The following is a 22,511-nucleotide window of genomic DNA, read 5'->3' on the forward strand; positions in this document are numbered from 1 at the left end:
GAAGATGCTAATGGTAAGCAAGAAGATTGTTTACGAAGAAACAACAAAAAAAATTCATATTCTGATACATAAGAGTTATATAGGAATCGAAACAGTCTTTTATTTTCTTTTTGAAAATAAAAAATGGATTTCATTGAAGTAATAAAACTATTCCAATTCGAATAATAGTTGAGAAAGAATCGCAATAAATGCAAAGATGGAACATCTTGGATACGGTATTGAAGGAGTTGAACCAGGATTTCCAAATGGATAGGATAGGGTATTTCTATATGTGATAGATAATCCAAATGCAAAAATTTGTCTTCTAAAAAGGGAAATATTGAATGAATAGAGCGTAAATTCTGAAACTTTGGTATTTCTTTTTCTTTCGGACAAAATAATTCCCGTAGCGAGAATGGGATTTCCACAACGATCGCAAACCCTTCAGATAGAATCTGAGAATAAAACTCAGAATAAAAATAATTTTTGTAATCCAATAATCGATCTTGGTTAGGATGATTAACCGAGTTATCCAAAAAATTCTGCTGATACATTCGAATAATTAAACGTTTCACAAGTAGTGAACTAAATTTCTTGTTATTACAACTAACAACTATTTCCACAGGTTCAGAACCATTTAATCCATAATGGTGGGCAAATGCATAAATATATTCCTGAAAGAGAAGTGGGTAGACAAAGTATTGTTGACGAGATTTATGTTTTTCTGAATACCCTTCGAATTTTTCCATTTGTATTTCTACTTGAATCAGAGAGAAGAAGCATTTCTCGGTTTATCGAATGATGATACATAGTGCAATATGGTCAGAACAGGGTGTTGCATTTTTAATACAAACCCTGGAAAGAAAGGGAGTCTAATCCACAGATCTTTTTCTGCTCCTTTTCTACCCAATTAGTTTATGTTTGTTCTAATTAAAAAAAAAGAACAGAACAAGTTTTTTATTTTTGCAGGCCAATCGCTCTTTTGACTTTGGAATACAGCCTCTTTATCAATATACTGCTTCTTTTACACATTCAATCCATAACATCCCTTATTCAATCCATAATCAAGAATAATTAGGATTTCTAAAAAAAAAAGAAAAAATAAAGGGTCCACTCATAGGAAAACCCAACCTTTCCCCGCATCCGGCACTAATCTATTTTTAACGTCTAATTAGAGCGGGGAATCATTCCAATTAGGAAGTTCAGCTCGTTGCTTTTTATTTTACCAGAATTGGAGCCAGGCTCTATCCATTTATTCATTAGACCCAGAAAATCGTAATTTTGGATTCCATTCAAAAAAGATTGATTTTATTACGACATGCTATTTTTTCCATTCATTACCTTTGAGGATCAGTCGTGGTCTTCTAGACTCTACCAAGAGTCTGGACGAATTTGTTGTTTCATCCAAATGTGTAAAAGATCATAGTCGCACTTAAAAGCCGAGTACTCTACCATTGAGTTAGCAACCCAGATAAAAAAAGGATCTTAGATACGATCGAAATCCAAAAATCAATGGAATTACACCGCGCGCTTCTGTCAAAACATTGAACTAGCAAGACATCAAAAGATTTTTTTATCGACCATGAAAAACACTCAAATGCCAAAACGAACAGGTCCGGTTAAATTCCACTAAAGTAAAGTTAAAAAAAGAGCGACCCTAATCACGATGGCCAAATTCTCCTTATTTTTAGCGATTTTTATTAAAAAAAAATATATATTATATTGTATGAGAATACATGCAAGAGGAACACCCTTATCATTTGAGCGAAGTGTAGGCGGAAAAATTGAATATGGAGTGAGGATAAAGAGACCCATCTATCTACAAATTCTATTTGTTCAATAGACCTTTGTCAATGGAAATACAATGGTAAGAAAACAAATTAGATAGAAAAAGTAAATAAAATAGGGGCTTATGTTGAATTGGCACGATATAATATAAATCCAAATAGGATTAAAAAAGAGGTAAATTGTGTCTAAATAATTAGACAACTAGGAATACTAATAATCTTCTCCTATCCTACTTTTTGATTCATTTAGTTCTTCAATTAACTCAAAGTTCTTTCTTTTTCTTTAAAGAATTCCGCCTTCCTTAAAATATCATAAACAGTTCTTGTTGGTTGAGCACCCTTTTCAAGGAAATAGAGAATAGCTGGAACATTTAAACAAGTTTGATTCTTTATCGGATCATAAAAACCTACTTTTTGAAGATCTCTTCCTTCTCTTCGAGATCGAACATCAATTGCAACGATTCGATAGACAGCTTATTGGGATAGATGTAGATAAACAACGCCCCCCCCTAGAAACGTATAGGAGGTTTTCTCCTCATACGGCTCGAGAAAATGATTCGAATTTCTGTCGATAATAATAGAAATTAGACTATGACGTGCATTAATTTCCTTACAGAAAAAACAAATTTCATTTATACTCATGACTCAAGTGGGCTAATTTTGCCTGACAAACTTCGAAGGCAAAATCCTTCCAAAATTTTTGAGTCGTCTTTAAACTCTTTTCTTTGTCTCATTTCGAACGAATTGACTTTTATTCCTTATTCTGATCCAACTCTGTTGTTGAGACAATTGAAAATTGTGTTTACTTGTTCTGGAATCCTTTATCTTTGATTTGTGAAATCCTTGGGTTTAGACATTACTTCGGGAATTCCTATTTTTTTCTTTCAAAAGAGTAGCAACATACCCTTTTTTCTTATTTCCTTCGATAAAGCATTTATCTCTTCTATAGAAATCTAATAAGAGGGATTGATTCTGATATACTTTTATTGGACTTTATTCTTATTTTAACCTTTCGATTTATTTCTATATTAAGGATAGACTGACAAAGTTGGCCTAATTTATTAGTTTTCACTAACCCTAGATTCTTTCCCTTGATAAAAAAAATTCTGTCCTCTCGAGCTCCATCGTGTACTATGTTACTTAAACCCAGCGCAAATTTGGTTCGGAACGAATAGAACAGGCTATGTCGAGCCAAGAGCATTTTCATTACTATGGAAAATGATGGATAGAAAAATCCACAATCGATCATGTCCTTCAAGTCGCACGTTGCTTTCTACCACATCGTTTTAAACGAAGTTTTACCATAACAAACATTCCTCTTTTCATTGCAAAGTGGTATAGAGAATTGATCCAATATGGATGGAATCATGAATAGTCATTGGTTTAGTTTTTTTATACTAATTAAAACTTGCTATCTATGGAGCAATATGGATAAAAGAAAGTAAGTATTTATCCGGGAAGCCTCCGCCAAGATCCAATTTATTTAAACCCATATTAAAATTCTATCATATGAATGAAACATAGTTTGAAAAAGACGACTAAACAAGTTTGCTTAAAACTTATTTATTCTTAAATTTCCACCCTCAACGGATGGCTCGAGATGATCAATCTTGAAGTGAGAAAAGAAGGATTGACTCTTCCTCAATAAATAAACTATCAACCTCCAAAAAAGTTTAATTAATTTAATTACTAGAATTAGAATTCTAGTAGTAATATATTTTTTCAGTACCAAAAACAATTAACTATAATAACTAAATAAACTATTCCAATGAAAAGATTGAAAGTTTTTGGTAGTTATAGAATTCTCGTACTTCTTCAACTCGAATACCAAAAGGAAGAAAAAAATATGACTAAGTGATTTTATTTTATAGTAGAGGCATATCCTGAATGTGCTTGATAGATCCCATTTTTTCATGAAAATAAAGATAGTCAATTTGACTGGACTTAAGACTTTATTATGTTTTCTGAGAAAGAATAAGATATCATTATTCTCTTTAATAAACTTTTGTCTCGTACGGAATACTATATGATTTCACCGTTTGTTTCATCAGAAACAATCTGGGACGGAAGGATTCGAACCTCCGAGTAACGGGACCAAAACCCGCTGCCTTACCACTTGGCCACGCCCCATTTCGGGTTTTATGCGACACTAATAAACACTAGTATGTTTATTTGTTATTCGTCAATACCATTTCAATTACATAAAAAAGGAGGGATATTCTCTTGCTAGTATTCTACACATGCGGATAATATAGAATCAAAAAAATGCATTGATCATTACATGGAATTCTATTAAGATATTATATGAAAGTCGAATTTATTCCACTCTCATTTGAGAGTGCAAATACAAGGAGGTATTTTGTGTTTGGGAAAGTCCGAAGAAAAAAGATTTTGAATCTGCCTTTTCCTTCTTTCCCTTAAAAAAATAACTCAAGAAAAATCCAATTATTTACTCTACAAGAATGAAATGCTTGTTATGCCTAATATACTTAGTTTAACCTGTATCTGTTTTAATTCTGTTCTTTATCCTACTAGTTTTTTCTTTGCCAAATTACCCGAAGCTTATGCTATTTTCAATCCAATCGTGGATATTATGCCTGTTATACCTCTATTCTTTTTTCTATTAGCCTTTGTTTGGCAAGCTGCTGTAAGTTTTCGATGAAATCTTTAGTACTCTGTATGCCAAATTGAATGATGTGTTCATTCCAAAAAAATTTAAAAATGGGTAAAAGCCGAGAAGTTTTATATTTTTATATTATGAACCTTCGATTCTAAAATTTAAATTCTTCTACATTGAATGGGTAGCTACAGCAATAAATTTGGATCAGCCTTTCTACTCCCCTGCACCTAGGTTGAGCAGGTACCTAAAGGTACCTACACAATACCTAACCACCTAACCCTATTTTTGCTATTGATAAGAGTGCTTATTATAAAAGAATTCTTGCAATTTTTTTCAAGAATTCTTTTTTGCATTTTTAGGTATAAAAAAAAAACCATCCTAGTGGATCCGTGTGGTAAGGAAAAACTGGTAATCTATTCCTTAAAAAAAAATCTTGGAGATTATGTAATGCTTACTCTCAAACTTTTTGTTTATACAGTAGTGATATTCTTTGTTTCACTCTTTATCTTTGGATTCTTATCTAATGACCCAGGACGGAATCCTGGACGCGAGGAGTAAAAATTCAGTTTTTTTTTTTTCTTATTGGATTTGTTTCGTACATTTATCTATGAGAAAATCCGGGGGTCAGAATTCTTTCCAATTCGAAAGTCCCAAATGATCCAAGGGAGCGGAAAGAGAGGGATTCGAACCCTCGGTACAAAAAAATTGTACAACGGATTAGCAATCCGCCGCTTTAGTCCACTCAGCCATCTCTCCACGTTCCAAAGCGAAAGGTTTCCGTGATATGATATAGGCAAGAAATAAGAAATAACGGTTGCAAAAAACCCCCTTTTTTTCTTTCAAAAGTCTATAAAAATTATATTGCCAATTCCATTTTAATTATATTCTTTTTTCTTAATGTTAATAAAAAAAGAAGAAAATTCTTGTTTTTTCTTTCTAAAAATCGATATTGGCCGAGAGACAATCAAATAGATTTTCTCTTTAGCGGGCATTTCCATATAGGACTTGTTATAATTATAATAAAACAAGCAGGTTATATAAAAAAAAACGCTTTTTTTGTCGATTATTTATCAAGAAAGCAAAAAGGGTTCTTATCAAATCCACCATAAAATTGGAAAGAAGCATAAAGTAAGTAGACCTGACTCCTTTAATGATGCCTCTATCCGCTATTCTGATATATAAATTCGATGTAGATGAAATTGTATAAGCGAATTTTTTTTATTTCCTTAGACTTAGACCGCGCAAGACAAGAATTTTTCGCTATTTACGATTTCATATTCTTGTTACTAGATGTTCTATAGGAATAAGAAGAAATCGCAACTCCTTTGCGCTACACATAAAATTGGATTTCGAAGGTCCATTTTTTTTTTCAGAATCCTCTATTTTAGTTCTTCCACCCATGCAATAGAGAGGGAATGGGAAAAGAAGGGTTACTTTTATTTTCATTTTTCCCTTAAAAGATAGACTTTGAAATAGGAGTCTTGGAATAATGCTGAATTCAAAGGTTTATTTCTTTCTATAGTATAAGAAAAACAATTTATTTCTATTTCTATAGTATAAGAAAAACAAATAGTATAAGAAAAACAAATCGAATCAAATTCATGGATTTACCACGACCTCGGTTGTGACTGTGACTCCATAGATAAAAATGGGAAATTTCTCTCTTCGAGACCATTGAAAAAGGGCATTGAACGACAAAGAAATCGTCCACAGATAATAAAACTATCATATGCCTTGGAAAGTGATATGAGGTGCTCGGAAATGGTTGAAGTAATTGAATAGGAGGATCACTATGACTATAGCCCTTGGTAGAATTCCTAAAGAAGAAAATGATCTATTTGATACTATGGATGACTGGTTACGAAGGGACCGTTTCGTTTTTGTAGGATGGTCTGGCCTATTGCTCTTTCCTTGTGCTTATTTCGCTTTAGGGGGTTGGTTTACAGGGACAACTTTTGTAACTTCTTGGTATACCCATGGATTGGCTAGTTCCTATTTGGAAGGTTGTAATTTCTTAACCGCAGCAGTTTCTACCCCTGCCAATAGTTTAGCACACTCTTTGTTGCTACTATGGGGGCCCGAAGCACAAGGAGATTTTACTCGTTGGTGTCAATTAGGCGGTCTATGGACTTTTGTAGCTCTCCACGGGGCTTTTGCACTAATAGGTTTCATGTTACGCCAATTTGAACTTGCTCGGTCTGTTCAATTGCGGCCTTATAATGCAATCTCATTCTCTGGTCCAATTGCTGTTTTTGTTTCTGTATTCCTTATTTATCCACTGGGGCAATCTGGTTGGTTCTTTGCGCCGAGTTTTGGCGTAGCAGCGATATTTCGATTCATCCTTTTCTTCCAAGGATTTCATAATTGGACGTTGAACCCATTTCATATGATGGGAGTTGCCGGAGTATTAGGTGCGGCTCTGCTATGCGCTATTCATGGAGCGACCGTAGAAAACACTCTATTTGAGGACGGTGATGGTGCAAATACCTTCCGTGCTTTTAACCCAACTCAAGCTGAAGAAACTTATTCCATGGTCACTGCTAACCGCTTTTGGTCCCAAATCTTTGGTGTTGCTTTTTCCAATAAACGTTGGTTACATTTCTTTATGCTATTTGTACCCGTCACCGGTTTATGGATGAGTGCTATTGGCGTAGTTGGCTTGGCTCTGAACTTACGTGCCTATGACTTTGTTTCCCAGGAAATCCGTGCAGCGGAAGATCCTGAATTTGAGACTTTCTACACCAAAAATATTCTTTTAAACGAGGGTATTCGTGCGTGGATGGCAGCTCAGGATCAGCCTCATGAAAATCTTATATTCCCTGAGGAGGTTCTACCACGTGGAAACGCTCTTTAATGGAACTTTCGTTTTAGCTGGTCGTGACCAAGAAACCACCGGCTTTGCTTGGTGGGCTGGGAATGCCAGACTTATCAATTTGTCCGGTAAACTGCTTGGAGCTCATGTAGCCCATGCCGGATTAATCGTATTCTGGGCCGGAGCAATGAACCTATTTGAAGTGGCCCATTTCGTACCAGAAAAGCCCATGTATGAACAAGGGTTGATTTTACTTCCACACTTAGCTACTCTAGGTTGGGGAGTAGGGCCAGGGGGGGAAGTTCTAGATACTTTTCCGTACTTTGTATCTGGCGTACTTCACCTAATTTCCTCCGCAGTCTTAGGCTTCGGTGGCATTTATCACGCGCTTCTGGGACCCGAGACTCTTGAGGAATCTTTTCCATTCTTTGGTTATGTCTGGAAAGATAGAAATAAAATGACTACAATTTTGGGTATTCACTTAATTTTGTTAGGTCTAGGTGCTTTTCTTCTAGTACTCAAGGCTCTTTATTTTGGCGGTGTATATGATACCTGGGCCCCTGGGGGGGGAGATGTAAGAAAAATTACCAATTTGACCCTTAGCCCCAGTGTTATATTTGGTTATTTACTAAAATCTCCTTTTGGTGGAGAAGGGTGGATTGTTAGTGTAGATGATTTAGAAGATATAATTGGTGGGCATGTATGGTTGGGTTTTATTTGTGTATTTGGCGGAATTTGGCATATTTTAACCAAACCCTTCGCATGGGCTCGCCGTGCATTTGTATGGTCTGGAGAAGCTTACTTGTCTTATAGTTTAGCTGCTTTATCTGTCTTTGGTTTTATCGCTTGTTGTTTTGTATGGTTCAATAATACAGCTTATCCGAGTGAGTTTTATGGACCCACCGGGCCAGAAGCTTCTCAAGCTCAAGCATTTACTTTTCTAGTTAGAGACCAGCGTCTTGGAGCTAATGTGGGATCCGCTCAAGGACCCACAGGTTTAGGTAAATATCTAATGCGTTCCCCAACTGGGGAGGTTATCTTTGGAGGGGAAACTATGCGTTTTTGGGACCTTCGTGCTCCATGGTTAGAACCTCTAAGGGGCCCCAACGGTTTGGACTTGAGTAGGTTGAAAAAAGACATACAACCTTGGCAAGAACGACGCTCAGCAGAATATATGACCCACGCTCCTTTAGGCTCTTTAAATTCCGTGGGTGGCGTAGCTACCGAGATCAATGCAGTTAATTATGTCTCTCCTAGAAGTTGGTTATCAACTTCTCATTTTGTTCTAGGATTCTTCTTTTTTGTGGGCCATTTATGGCATGCAGGAAGAGCCCGAGCTGCTGCAGCAGGTTTTGAAAAGGGAATCGATCGTGATTTGGAACCTGTTCTTTACATGAACCCTCTTAACTAAGATTTTCTTATTTATACCTGTTCTACTTTTTTTCTGTTCTGGCTCGGTTATTCCATCTAGCCGAGCCATTCATTCCTTTTTATGAAAGAAAGATAAGGGACAGAAAAAAAAAAATGAAAGAAACAAACGTATTCAATAAGCAAAAGGAGAGAGAGGGATTCGAACCCTCGATAGTTCCTAGAACTATACCGGTTTTCAAGACCGGAGCTATCAACCACTCAGCCATCTCTCCACAGCCTAATCCTTATTTTACTCCTACAAATAGAACATAGCCATATAAAAAATAAAAAGATTTATTAGCCTCTAGAAAGATATCAGATACAAGTTCCTTTTCGATATATCTCTGTATACTGTATACACGGATACAGGATCCGCTATACCCGCTTGTGAAATAAAGAGTAAATAATCTCTTCTCACCCCCATATCCAAATAAAAAAGCGGTTTAAGTAATAAATTTGAATTAAAGAGAAGAATCAATGGATTCATGATTAAACCCCTCCTACTTCTTGTATTTTTTTACAATTTTGGTTTAAGTGAGGGATCAAATATGTAGTCAACTTTATTTGATGGTAGCTTGGAGGATTAGAAATATGACTATTGCTTTCCAATTAGCTGTTTTTGCATTAATTGCGACTTCCTCAGTCTTAGTAATTAGTGTACCCCTTGTATTTGCTTCTCCTGATGGTTGGTCAAATAATAAAAATGTTGTATTTTCCGGTACATCGTTATGGATTGGACTAGTCTTTCTCGTAGCTATTCTGAATTCTCTCATTTCTTAAATTAAATTTGGTTAATATTTATTAACCCCATAAAAAAGAAATAATAAAGGCCATTTCTTCTAAAAAATTAGAATAGTGAGACGTATTAAAACGCAATTTGCGTTCCGAATTGCTAGCTCTTCTCTTTCAGTATTATGAAATTCCATTCCCATTAGAATATTCATTCACAGATAATAAAAAAAGGAAAACTCTAATATAATAGAAAATGAAATGAAACGGTCGACCCAGACATAGAAGGTCGACCCAGGCGGATATACGCTATAAAATATATACCGTAGCGAGCGTAGTTCAATGGTAAAATATCTCCTTGCCAAGGAGAAGATACGGGTTCGATTCCCGCCGCTCGCCCGCTTAATTTATCAAAGTACTATGATAAAAAGTTTAGTCTAGTTAACTGTTTAACTACTTATATTAAATTAAGTATTAATTAGGTGTTAGTCTAGTGCCGTATCCCTTACTATCTTACCCTTCCTTTGCATCCCACTCAAAAAAAGAGGGCGCTCCGGAGGCAGAAATAGAACTCGCCAACAGAGCTCCAAAAATTGGGTATTAACTGAGACAAACAACGGGCAAACTTTTTTTAAAGGGAAGAGAGAGGTAGACTGTCCCTTTCGTTTCATTTTTATTTTCTGCAGGGTAGGGAGAAGCCTTGCGCCTTCTTTTTTTGAAGGCAAGTGACTTCGCAAACTGCTCAATTTTGCCCTCTAGGGCCGGGAACTAATGAATAAAAAAGGGTTGGATACGCCCCTCTACCATATCTAGAGAAATAGAATAGTCCTTTTATACAGACTGCTAAGTGCGGAGACGGGAATCGAACCCGTGACCTCAAGGTTATGAGCCTCGTGAGCTACCAAACTGCTCTACTCCGCTCTGGAGTACCAGAAACTGGTGGACAAAAAAGGCTTGAATACAAGCCTCTAACATGTCTAGACAAAGAGAATACTCCTTTTATACAGAATGGAGCGGGTAGCGGGAATCGAACCCGCATCGTTAGCTTGGAAGGCTAGGGGTTATAGTCGACGTTGGTTGATTATTTTTAACGTCTCTAATTCAAAACCGAACATGAAATTTTGATTTCATTCGGCTCCTTTATGGATATTCTCACCACTTAACATCTATGTCAGCTTTTCTATTTGAATGGAACCAAAGCTCTCCGCTTTCTAGATGATCCTTATAGAGTAGGAGATAGAAATTCTATCTAAATCCATCTAATCTACTTACTTCGTTCCCTAATTTCATTCAAGAGATCCTGAGGAAAAGAATTGGGTTTCCACCGAGCTTAAACAATATGCGGATGGTTCTAGTAAACCAAAACTATCGTTTTTTAGCTATTTGGCTTCCTTATTCCTTATTTTAAGAAGATTTAGTTACGATTGGAAATCAACTTTTTTGTATCTTCATCCATAGATCCTTTACTCATATTTTCAAAATTGGAATACTTAATCCAATGCAAAATTATGCTTCGCGACTCTGTACTCATAATCCTATTTTTATTTTGGATGCAATTTAAATTAGTCTTTGGATACAAATCGCCAGAATGTATATTCTTCCTCAATATGCTATTGAGAGGAAAAGGATTTAATCCTTTATAAGAACTAAAGTTTTCATCGGAATATAAAAATAAAAAACTTAAGGATGCCTTAAGTATATCATTTCAAATTCAGTTATTATATAGAACGAATCACACTTTTACCACTAAACTATACCCGCTACATTGTAGATTATGGTATAAATGGTACCCTTTGTCAAGGATAGCCATTTGACAAGAAGGCTAATTCCCCCTTATTGAATCAGATGGAGAAGGTTCATGACACTGAGCCGTTGGTACTTCTACTTCGATCGCTCGCCTTTACTTTAGGATTTAGATAGCCCCTCTGGTCTGTAAAAAAAATCTTTTCTTACCATGCTAATAGCGCCTGAACCAAATGTATTTATTTTGATTAGGATCCTATTCTACGGTTACGACTACAATAATAATTATTTACTTTGCAAGGACGTAAGTGTGTCAGACTGCTAAATTGTTTTATTATTCCTACAATATAAACTAGGGGATATAGGGGGTAACACTGTCCCTATAAATTCCTTTTTCCTTTTCTTTTTTGTCCAGAATTGAACAAAAAAGAAATTATGGAAGATGTTTTCTTCCCCCATTAAGTCCGAGCCATAGAGTAAGAGTGAGATGAGTTTTCCAAATTCATCATAGACTTTCCCTATGGCTTGATAGAAGTAAGCAGCAAAGAGTCGTAACTTAAAGAAAAAAACGGACAGGGCCGACAGATTTACCTGATGTAAAGAAGATCCTAAAAGTCTCTGATTAGTCGACTCTCTCCATTTAACACTTTCCTCTCTCTCCTTTTTTCCACTGACTCAATTCTAGTTTATTAGATTCTTGTTTAAAAGAATGAAAAAAGTTCAATAGAACTAAGAACACATAAAAAATAGCATAGAGGATCAAGGCCATTACCAAAAGTTCCTCCCAAGGATCCTATATCCTATTGGGTATCTGTTCCCCGCCTTTTCCCGCTAGGATCGGAAATCTTATATTTTCCATATCCATATACCGTTGAATCCTTGGGGTTCCAGAATCCGCCTATTTTACTAGTCTTCGGAAACGGAAAACCCTGAACCAAGAAGAGTTGGATATGTTATGTAGGGTATGTTTTTTTTTTATTAATTTTATTTTGAGCTCTCAAGATATCGATATATACATATACAATCTCTACATAATGTCTCTCTCTCTATCTCTATATATTATATATAATATGTACATTATGCAGTAGACCCATAATGGGAAATCCAAGTGGCTAATTTTTGAATTAAATAAAAAGCCCTTTTAACTCAGTGGTAGAGTAATGCCATGGTAAGGCATAAGTCATCGGTTCAAATCCGATAAAGGGCTTTTTAAATTAGTGGTAGAGTAATCTCGTGCTAAGACGTAAGTCGTTGGTTCGAATCTGATAGAGTACTTTTCTACTAAATTGATTCACTTTTGTTCTTTGTTTTTGAAACTTTCTCTATATTTTTAGAGAATTTTATGACTTAGTGCGGGATGGATGCATTTTTGGTCTGAACACTAAATGAAGCACGGAGAATTAATCTATAACGATCAACTAAAAAAAATCCTAGATGAAAACATAACAGAAAAGTTGGAAAAACTCTTTGCTTTGGATCTATTTATACTTTTCGAGTATATTGACAATTCCAAAAAACTGCTCATACTATGATTATAGTATAATCACGAGCGGTTGTATATGGCCCTATCGTCTAGTGATGCCCCTATCGTCTAGTGGTTCAGGACATCTCTCTTTCAAGGAGGCAGCGGGGATTCGACTTCCCCTGGGGGTAGGGAGTATTATGAAAGGAGGTTAATCATAGATTAGCAAAAACCCTAGAATAAATTCTTCCTGGGTCGATGCCCGAGTGGTTAATGGGGACGGACTGTAAATTCGTTGACAATGTCTACGCTGGTTCAAATCCAGCTCGGCCCAAACCAAAAATCTAGGGCTTCGTGAGTATGAACTAAATCCTTTTGTTTTTCTTCCATAAAATAAAATGTCTGATCTATAGAAATAAAAGATAAAGAAAAAAGGGAAATTTTTTTTTTCTAATCCATATCTCTCTCATTCCTTTCTTACAAACAAAAGAGTTTTTCTTATTGAAGGCTGGATTATTATCCATTTTTAGTGATAAAAAATCACGACATACTAGTTATGTCACTCTCACTATACCCACGTATAATATAATATGTGGGTATGTAGTATATGATTCGTCTATTTCTTAGAGTACGAAAGACGAATCGAATCTTCTTATGGTTCTATTTAAGAATGGGTATGCCATACACCCCGCGGGGATTGTAGTTCAATTGGTCAGAGCACCGCCCTGTCAAGGCGGAAGCTGCGGGTTCGAGCCCCGTCAGTCCCGAACTAGGGTTCAATGAATGGAGAAATTGATATTTCCTTTTTCCATGAAAAAAAGGGGCAGGGAGCAAGATCAAATACCCACAGGGCACCCTTACTTCACTTTTTTATTTTGCATCCCTCATTAAAGAGGGAGGGAAGGCATATAGGAATTTTTTTTCACTACTCCCGATCGATAAAGATAAAGAAAGACACACATACGATATGTGGATTAGTAGAATTTAGGATATTATATTACTCTATCTTTCTTTATGATGATACCATCCTCATCTTAATTTCCTATTCCACTCTTATGGAATAGAGTACCGGTATTTTACCGGAATCCATACATAAATCGTATTCCCTTTTTATTTCAGACCTCTTTTCCCCATCTCACTTCTACTGCTTATTTGGATGTCTATGTGACCCATAGAAAGTTGGTCATATAATACATACATAATTGTATGTATAACTATAAGAAAAAGGAAGGGAAATTGTATAAGATTAAGAAAGTAGAAGATTAAGAAAGCTCGTGGGTTAGAGATATAGAAAAGAAAAAGTAGAAAAGGATTAAAAAAGAGGGAATTCCTAATCCAATCAAAAAACCCATTTTGGTCTTAGTGTGGATAGAGGATCTTCCTATGTTATACTATATAACTCTCATCCGTGAAATATAACTCTCATCCATGAATTGATTTGATAGATCCGATATTCATAATATTGAATTGATTCAGTATTATCAGAATGCAAGCCCTACCCTTGAATTTACAAGATACCCCTTTTTCCTCTCCATGGGATTACATCCCGAGTTATTGTGAAAATAAAAAATAAAGAGGTTATGGAAGTCAATATTCTCGCATTTATTGCTACTGCACTGTTCATTCTAGTTCCTACTTCTTTTTTACTTATTATTTATGTAAAAACAGTCAGCCAAAATAATTAATTGGAATTCCAATTAATCATTGAAGAAATTAAAAAGGGATTAAATAAAAAAAATCCAAGTCTTAAATGAAAGGATCTGGTTGGAATCTTAAAGTGTGGTAGAAAGAACTACATATAGTTTTTTCTACGACACTTTAGATTCTTTCTATTATATTATCTTTGAATCTACATAGAATAGATTAGTAGATTGAAATAGTTAAGTAGTCTAATTCAATTTCTTTTTTCATTGCATCCACTTAATTTCAATCAGGTCAAAATAAAAAAATCTAAGACAATTCTTGACCAAAGAATCCATGGAAGGAAAGAAAAATAATATTAAGAATAGACTATAGTAAAAAGTAAAAGGAAATGGAAAATGTGTGATATGCCGTGAATAGTTCCGTGGAAGAAAGTCGAATTTTCTTATGTATAGAACTTTTTTTAACCATTCGTCATTTCTAGTAGAAATTATGAATTGGTATAATGGCTCTTTCTTACATTACAACTTACAATACAAGAGTTTCTTACAGGAGTGAAACAAAACTAAAGAAAAAGATTAAAGAATAACGTTTGACAAAATGATTAATGCAAAATGATCCATTAATGAAAAGAATTGATACAACAATTTGATTACTTAATCAATTAGTAGTATCCCTAGAGTCCACTCCTTCCCCATACTACTAGTGAAAGAGAAAATGTAAAGACTACCATTAAAGCAGCCCAAGCGAGACTTACTATATCCATCTAAATTATGTCTCCTATTTCTATGAAGGGATTATTCTATTCTACTATTGATCAATAATCATAGTGGAATCAAGGGTACAGAGTCAAAAAGGGATTCCGCCCTAAGGCCATGGATCAATCAGTTCAAGGAATTTACTCCTAACAAATTCTTATAGGAATTCTGGTAGAATTAGAGAGCATTAAAAATACGATACTATAGCCCTTTTTTCCTTAAAAAAGAAAGAGTACGGGAATGATGTCCTGAATAGAAGAAGCGGGAATAGGAAGATTTTTTATTCCTTTTGTTACTCTTTTTTTTTTTTTAAGCAAAGGACGCCCGAATATACCATAAAATTAACGATAGATAAATATTTATTGGATACCTACCTTACCTAATGTTTATTTTTGACCTAAACCCTGCAGCCTTGCTTTGTATCATTCTATGAAAGAATGAAGAGGAAGAGATTTTATCCATAACACAACTCCTAAATTGATTTTTGATCGACCTATTTAATCTGATTCTCGTTAGAATTAAAATTAAGTAGTCCTTACTTTAGTGTATGTAGGTAACATAAGATGTACGATAAAAAAATGTATAATAATTAGTAAGTCTTGATATTCTTTCGTGGAGTCCCTTCTTGAATCTTAGATTGAAAAAAAAAAAGAATGCCCCTTAGGGACCTTTCTTTGGATACCAAGATTTCTGACATCTTATCCTCGTATTTTAAAATTATCAAATCGAATCTCAATTAAGAACCAATTCAAATTCATATAATAAAAGAATAAGGAAACACTACCTCACCCCTATTGATAACCATTTTGGCCACTACCGTCAAAACAAACCCTAACCCTAGTTTGAGGATAGAACTATGGTATGGTTTCTCTAAACCCAGTATCGGCAGGCCCAGTTACTCTCTTGCCCGAACTTATGCGAAGTAAAAATTGATCGAATTCGATCAGCACTATAAAAAAAACCTAAGTATTTTATTGATCAGGCGGCACCCAGATTTGAACTGGGGATAAAGGATTTGCAGTCCCCTGCCTTACCGCTTGGCCATGCCGCCAAAAAATCCGATCAAAAATCTAGAAAACAGCAAGTATTCATCCACGTTTTCTTACGAAAAGCCCCTTTTATTTTGAATATAATTCTACTTACTTTTTTCCAATCTTTTTCAAAAAATCTATTCCTGCTTTTTTTGATCCAGTTTCTATTATTCTCCTCGATAGATTCTATCTTAAAACATACATTGTTAACACAATAAAACTTCCCATTTCTTTCTATTGAGATGAAAAAGAAGAAAAAGTGGATTTCTATTCACAGGCTGCAAAATTCAGAATAAATTGGAACCGTTAACTAGAATTCTCTTTTTTTTATTGCAGTAGTGAACTACTCTTAAATCGGTATTATCTCCCCCCCCTTCAATGGCATAATAAAATAGTATGACTTTATGCTTAATCCGTGTATAGGTAAACTTTAGGTCCGAACAGCATTATTATCCAAAGATCCCCTTTATGTACATATCTCTATGGAGAATCATGCTTTAATTTTTAAAAGTATTAAATTAAATATCTTGAATAAAAAAAGGAAATTTGCTCTGATATAGAGTATAACCTTACTATCTTGGCCTACCCAAGTGAAATTACGATAAAAGAAAAGCATGGATATGGGGAGAGGTGGATAACTAGATTGGCATGTACTTAAAAAAGGGACTTACTTGATTTTAGAATTCCACAATGAAATACTGAATTTTCTAGTAATTATACTACTCCGATCCGAAATAAAAAAGAACCCTCAAATTATTTTGAGAAATTAAAGTAAGCACGCTATTCTAAATCGAAGTAAAGTCAAACTTTCTAGTATATTATATTACGGCTTTATTACATTCATAGAAAGGAGATAAAATGAGAAATCTTTGCCATCCAATCTGATTAGAATATCATAACATAAAGTATAAGTGGCAGAATTTTTTTTTTTAGGAATGTTTTATCAATTCATTTTCATTTCATTTGTACCCCTGGCAAACTCGAACTTTCGTCCAAATGGTCTCTATTCATATGTATGAAATACATATATGAAATACGTATGTGGAGTTCCCTAGAATTTCATGTGATTCAGTAAACAGAATATAGATTCCATGATTGCTAGATCGATCCAGAGGGATTGATGAAGAGTGAGCTGATAATGGAATTTTTCTTTGATAAACAGGAAACTTAAGATTAAGATGCTCCGGAATGGAAACGAGGGAATGTCCACAATACCCGGATTTAGTCAGATCCAATTCGAGGGATTTTGTAGGTTCATTAATCAAGCCTTAGCAGAAGAACTTGACAAGTTTCCAACAATTAAAGATCCAGATCACGAAATTGCATTTCAATTATTTGCGAAAGGATATCAATTGCTAGAACCCTCGATAAAAGAAAGAGATGCTGTGTATGAATCACTCACCTATTCTTCCGAATTATATGTATCTGCGAGATTAATTTTTGGTTTCGATGTGCAAAAGCAAACCATTTCTATCGGAAACATTCCTATAATGAATTCCTTAGGAACCTTTATTATAAATGGAATATACCGAATTGTGATCAATCAAATATTGCTAAGTCCTGGTATTTACTACCGCTCGGAATTAGATCATAAGGGAATTTCTATCTACACTGGCACTATAATATCAGATTGGGGGGGGAGATCGGAATTAGCAATTGATAAAAAAGAAAGGATATGGGCTCGCGTGAGTAGAAAACAAAAGATATCTATTCTAGTTCTATCATCAGCTATGGGTTCGAATCTAAGAGAAATTCTAGATAATGTTTCCTACCCTGAAATTTTCTTGTCTTTCCCGAATGCTAAGGAGAAGAAGAGGATTGAGTCAAAAGAAAAAGCTATTTTGGAGTTTTATCAACAATTTGCTTGTGTAGGTGGGGACCTGGTATTTTCGGAGTCCTTATGCGAGGAATTACAAAAGAAATTTTTTCAACAAAAATGTGAATTAGGAAGGATTGGTCGACGAAATATGAATCGGAGACTTAATCTTGATATACCTCAGAACAATACATTCTTGTTACCACGAGATGTATTGGCCGCTACGGATCATTTGATTGGAATGAAATTTGGAACGGGTATACTTGACGATGACGATATGAATCACTTGAAAAATAAACGTATTCGTTCGGTTGCAGATCTGTTACAAGATCAATTCGGATTGGCTCTTGGTCGTTTACAACATGCAGTTCAAAAAACTATTCGTAGAGTATTCATACGTCAATCGAAACCGACTCCCCAAACTTTGGTAACTCCAACTTCAACTTCAATTTTATTAATAACTACTTATGAGACCTTTTTTGGCACATACCCGTTATCTCAAGTTTTTGATCAAACGAATCCATTGACACAAACTGTTCATGGGCGAAAAGTGAGTTGTTTAGGTCCTGGAGGGTTGACGGGGAGAACCGCAAGTTTTCGGAGCCGAGATATTCATCCGAGTCACTATGGGCGTATTTGTCCAATTGACACGTCTGAAGGAATCAATGTTGGACTTACTGGATCCTTAGCAATTCATGCGAGAATTGATCACTTGTGGGGATCCATAGAGAGTCCGTTTTATGAAATATCTGCTGAGAAAGCAAAAGAAAAAAAAGAGAGACAGGTGGTTTATCTATCACCAAATAGAGATGAATATTATATGATAGCAGCAGGAAATTCTTTGTCCTTGAATCAAGGTATTCAGGAAGAACAGGTTGTTCCGGCTAGATACCGTCAAGAATTCTTGACTATTGCATGGGAACAGATTCATGTTAGAAGTATTTTTCCTTTCCAATATTTTTCTATTGGGGGTTCTCTCATTCCTTTTATTGAGCACAATGATGCGAATCGGGCTTTAATGAGTTCTAATATGCAGCGCCAAGCAGTTCCGCTTTCTCGGTCCGAGAAATGCATTGTTGGAACTGGATTGGAACGCCAAACAGCTCTAGATTCGAGGGTTTCCATTATAGCCGAACGCGAGGGAAAGATCATTTCTACTGATAGTCATAAGATACTTTTATCAAGTAGTGGGAAGACTATAAGTATTCCTTTAGTTAACCACCGTCGCTCTAACAAAAATACTTGTATGCACCAAAAACCCCGGGTTCCACGGGGTAAATCCATTAAAAAAGGACAAATTTTAGCAGAAGGAGCTGCTACAGTTGGGGGCGAACTTGCTTTAGGAAAAAACGTATTAGTAGCTTATATGCCATGGGAAGGTTACAATTTTGAAGACGCAGTACTAATTAGCGAACGTTTGGTATATGAAGATATTTATACCTCTTTTCACATCCGGAAATATGAAATTCAGACGGATACGACAAGCCAGGGCTCCGCTGAAAAAATCACTAAAGAAATACCACATCTAGAAGAACATTTACTCCGCAATTTGGACAGAAATGGAGTTGTTAGGTTGGGATCCTGGGTAGAAACTGGTGATATTTTAGTAGGTAAATTAACGCCTCAGATAGCGAGCGAATCATCTTATATCGCGGAAGCTGGATTATTACGGGCCATATTTGGCCTTGAGGTTTCCACTTCAAAAGAAACTTCTCTGAAATTACCTATAGGTGGAAGAGGGCGCGTTATCGATGTGAAATGGATCCAAAGGGACCCGCTCGACATAATGGTTCGTGTATATATTTTACAGAAACGTGAAATCAAAGTTGGGGATAAAGTAGCCGGAAGACATGGGAATAAAGGGATCATTTCCAAAATTTTGCCTAGGCAAGATATGCCCTATTTGCAAGATGGAACACCCGTTGATATGGTCTTCAATCCCTTAGGAGTACCCTCCCGAATGAATGTGGGACAAATATTTGAAAGCTCGCTCGGATTAGCGGGGGATCTGCTAAAGAAACATTATAGAATAGCACCCTTTGATGAGAGATATGAGCAAGAGGCTTCAAGAAAACTTGTGTTTTCAGAATTATATGAAGCCAGTAAAGAAACAAAAAACCCATGGGTATTTGAACCCGAGTACCCGGGAAAAAGCAGAATATTTGATGGAAGAACAGGCGACCCCTTTGAGCAACCTGTTCTAATAGGGAAGTCCTATATCTTAAAATTAATTCATCAAGTTGATGAGAAAATTCATGGGCGTTCTACTGGGCCCTACTCACTTGTTACACAACAACCGGTTAGAGGAAGAGCCAAGCAAGGGGGACAACGAGTAGGAGAAATGGAAGTTTGGGCTTTAGAAGGATTTGGTGTTGCTCATATTTTACAAGAGATACTTACTTATAAATCTGACCATCTTATAGCTCGCCAAGAAATACTTAATGCTACGATCTGGGGAAAAAGAATACCTAATCATGAGGATCCTCCAGAATCTTTTCGAGTGCTCGTTCGAGAACTACGATCTTTGGCTCTAGAACTGAATCATTTCCTTGTATCTGAAAAGAACTTCCAGGTTAATAGGGAGGAAGTTTGATCGGAATAAATATAAATTCTTTTCTTATTTCTATTTTATGATTGACCAATATAAACATCAACAACTTCAAATTGGACTCGTTTCCCCTCAACAAATAAAGGCTTGGGCTAACAAAAACCTACCTAATGGAGAAGTCGTTGGCGAAGTCACAAGGCCCTCTACTTTTCATTATAAAACCGATAAACCAGAAAAAGATGGATTGTTTTGCGAAAGAATCTTTGGACCCATAAAAAGCGGGATTTGCGCTTGTGGCAATTCTCGAGCGAGCGGAGCTGAAAACGAAGACGAAAGATTTTGCCAAAAATGCGGGGTAGAATTTGTGGATTCTCGGATACGAAGATATCAAATGGGATACATCAAACTCGCATGTCCCGTGACTCATGTGTGGTATTTGAAAGGTCTTCCTAGTTATATCGCGAATCTTTTAGATAAACCTCTTAAGAAGTTGGAGGGCCTAGTATACGGCGATTTCTCTTTTGCTAGGCCCAGCACTAAAAAACCCACTTTTTTACGATTACGAGGTTTATTCGAAGAGGAAATTGCATCCTGTAACCACAGCATTTCTCCCTTTTTTTCTACCCCAGGCTTTGCAACATTTCGAAATCGGGAAATTGCGACAGGAGCAGGTGCTATTAGAGAACAATTAGCAGATTTGGATTTGCGAATTATTATAGAGAATTCTTTGGTCGAATGGAAGGAATTAGAAGACGAGGGGTATAGTGGAGATGAGTGGGAAGATAGAAAAAGACGAATAAGAAAAGTTTTTTTGATTAGACGCATGCAATTGGCGAAACATTTTATTCAAACAAATGTAGAACCAGAATGGATGGTTTTGTGCTTATTACCGGTTCTTCCTCCCGAATTGAGACCTATTGTTTATAGGTCTGGAGATAAAGTAGTGACTTCAGACATTAATGAACTTTATAAGAGAGTTATCCGTCGGAACAACAATCTTGCCTATCTATTAAAAAGAAGTGAATTAGCGCCAGCAGATTTAGTAATGTGCCAGGAAAAATTGGTACAAGAAGCCGTGGATACACTTCTTGATAGTGGGTCCCGCGGGCAACCGACGAGGGATGGTCACAATAAAGTATACAAATCACTTTCAGATGTAATTGAAGGTAAAGAGGGAAGGTTTCGCGAGACTCTGCTTGGGAAACGGGTCGATTACTCGGGGCGTTCTGTCATTGTTGTGGGTCCTTCGCTTTCATTACATCAATGTGGATTACCTCTAGAGATAGCAATAAAGCTTTTTCAGCTATTTGTAATTCGCGATTTAATCACGAAACGCGCCACTTCTAATGTAAGGATTGCTAAAAGGAAAATTTGGGAAAAAGAACCCATTGTATGGGAAATACTTCAAGAAGTTATGCGGGGACATCCTGTACTGTTAAATAGAGCACCTACCCTGCATAGATTAGGCATACAGGCCTTTCAACCCACTTTAGTAGAGGGGCGTACTATTTCTTTACACCCATTAGTGTGTAAGGGTTTCAATGCGGACTTTGATGGAGATCAAATGGCTGTTCATCTACCTTTATCCTTGGAAGCTCAGGCAGAAGCCCGTTTACTTATGTTTTCTCATATGAATCTCTTATCTCCCGCTATTGGGGATCCTATTTGCGTACCAACCCAAGACATGCTTATCGGGCTTTATGTATTAACGATTGGAAAGCGTCGAGGTATTTGTGCAAATAGATATAATAGTTGCAGAAACTACCCAAATCTAAAAGTAAATTACAATAATAATAATAATTCTAAATATAGGAAAGATAAAGAACCCCATTTTTCTAGTTCTTATGATGCACTGGGAGCTTATAGACAAAAACTAATCAGTTTAGATAGTCCCTTGTGGCTACGATGGAACCTGGATCAACGCGTCATTGGGTCAAGAGAAGTTCCGATTGAAGTTCAATATGAATCTTTGGGGACTTATCATGAGATTTATGCCCACTATCTAATAATGGGAAATAGAAAAAAAGAAATTCGTTCGATATACATTCGAACCACTCTTGGTCATATTTCTTTTTATAGAGAAATAGAGGAAGCCATACAAGGATTTAGTCAGGCCTATTCATACACTACCTAAACAAGAAAGAAAGTTAGATTCGGCGATGCCCCTCCCCTTTC

General features: G+C 35.9%; 7 non-coding genes across 7 annotated transcripts; 4 read left to right on the forward strand and 3 right to left on the reverse strand.

Annotated features, from left to right (window-relative positions):
* Window positions 1-5,054: 5,054 nt before the first annotated feature.
* Window positions 5,055-5,142, reverse strand: TRNAS-GCU (transfer RNA serine (anticodon GCU)). Its single transcript has one exon. It is a non-coding gene; the product is annotated as a tRNA-Ser (tRNA).
* A 3,611-nt stretch (window positions 5,143-8,753) lies between these two features.
* TRNAS-UGA (transfer RNA serine (anticodon UGA)) lies at window positions 8,754-8,841 on the reverse strand. Its single transcript has one exon. It is a non-coding gene; the product is annotated as a tRNA-Ser (tRNA).
* An 824-nt stretch (window positions 8,842-9,665) lies between these two features.
* Window positions 9,666-9,736, forward strand: TRNAG-GCC (transfer RNA glycine (anticodon GCC)). Its single transcript has one exon. It is a non-coding gene; the product is annotated as a tRNA-Gly (tRNA).
* A 2,479-nt stretch (window positions 9,737-12,215) lies between these two features.
* Window positions 12,216-12,287, forward strand: TRNAT-GGU (transfer RNA threonine (anticodon GGU)). The gene has a single exon. It is a non-coding gene; the product is annotated as a tRNA-Thr (tRNA).
* Window positions 12,288-12,794: 507 nt separating this feature from the next.
* TRNAY-GUA (transfer RNA tyrosine (anticodon GUA)) lies at window positions 12,795-12,876 on the forward strand. The gene has a single exon. It is a non-coding gene; the product is annotated as a tRNA-Tyr (tRNA).
* A 359-nt stretch (window positions 12,877-13,235) lies between these two features.
* TRNAD-GUC (transfer RNA aspartic acid (anticodon GUC)) lies at window positions 13,236-13,309 on the forward strand. Its single transcript has one exon. It is a non-coding gene; the product is annotated as a tRNA-Asp (tRNA).
* Window positions 13,310-15,921: 2,612 nt separating this feature from the next.
* On the reverse strand, window positions 15,922-15,992 carry TRNAC-GCA (transfer RNA cysteine (anticodon GCA)). Its single transcript has one exon. It is a non-coding gene; the product is annotated as a tRNA-Cys (tRNA).
* Between the last annotated feature and the right edge of the window lie 6,519 nt (window positions 15,993-22,511).

Source organism: Aegilops tauschii, unplaced genomic scaffold (assembly GCF_002575655.3).
Source record: "Aegilops tauschii subsp. strangulata cultivar AL8/78 unplaced genomic scaffold, Aet v6.0 ptg000826l_obj, whole genome shotgun sequence".
In the NCBI taxonomy this organism is placed as follows: domain Eukaryota; kingdom Viridiplantae; phylum Streptophyta; class Magnoliopsida; order Poales; family Poaceae; genus Aegilops; species Aegilops tauschii.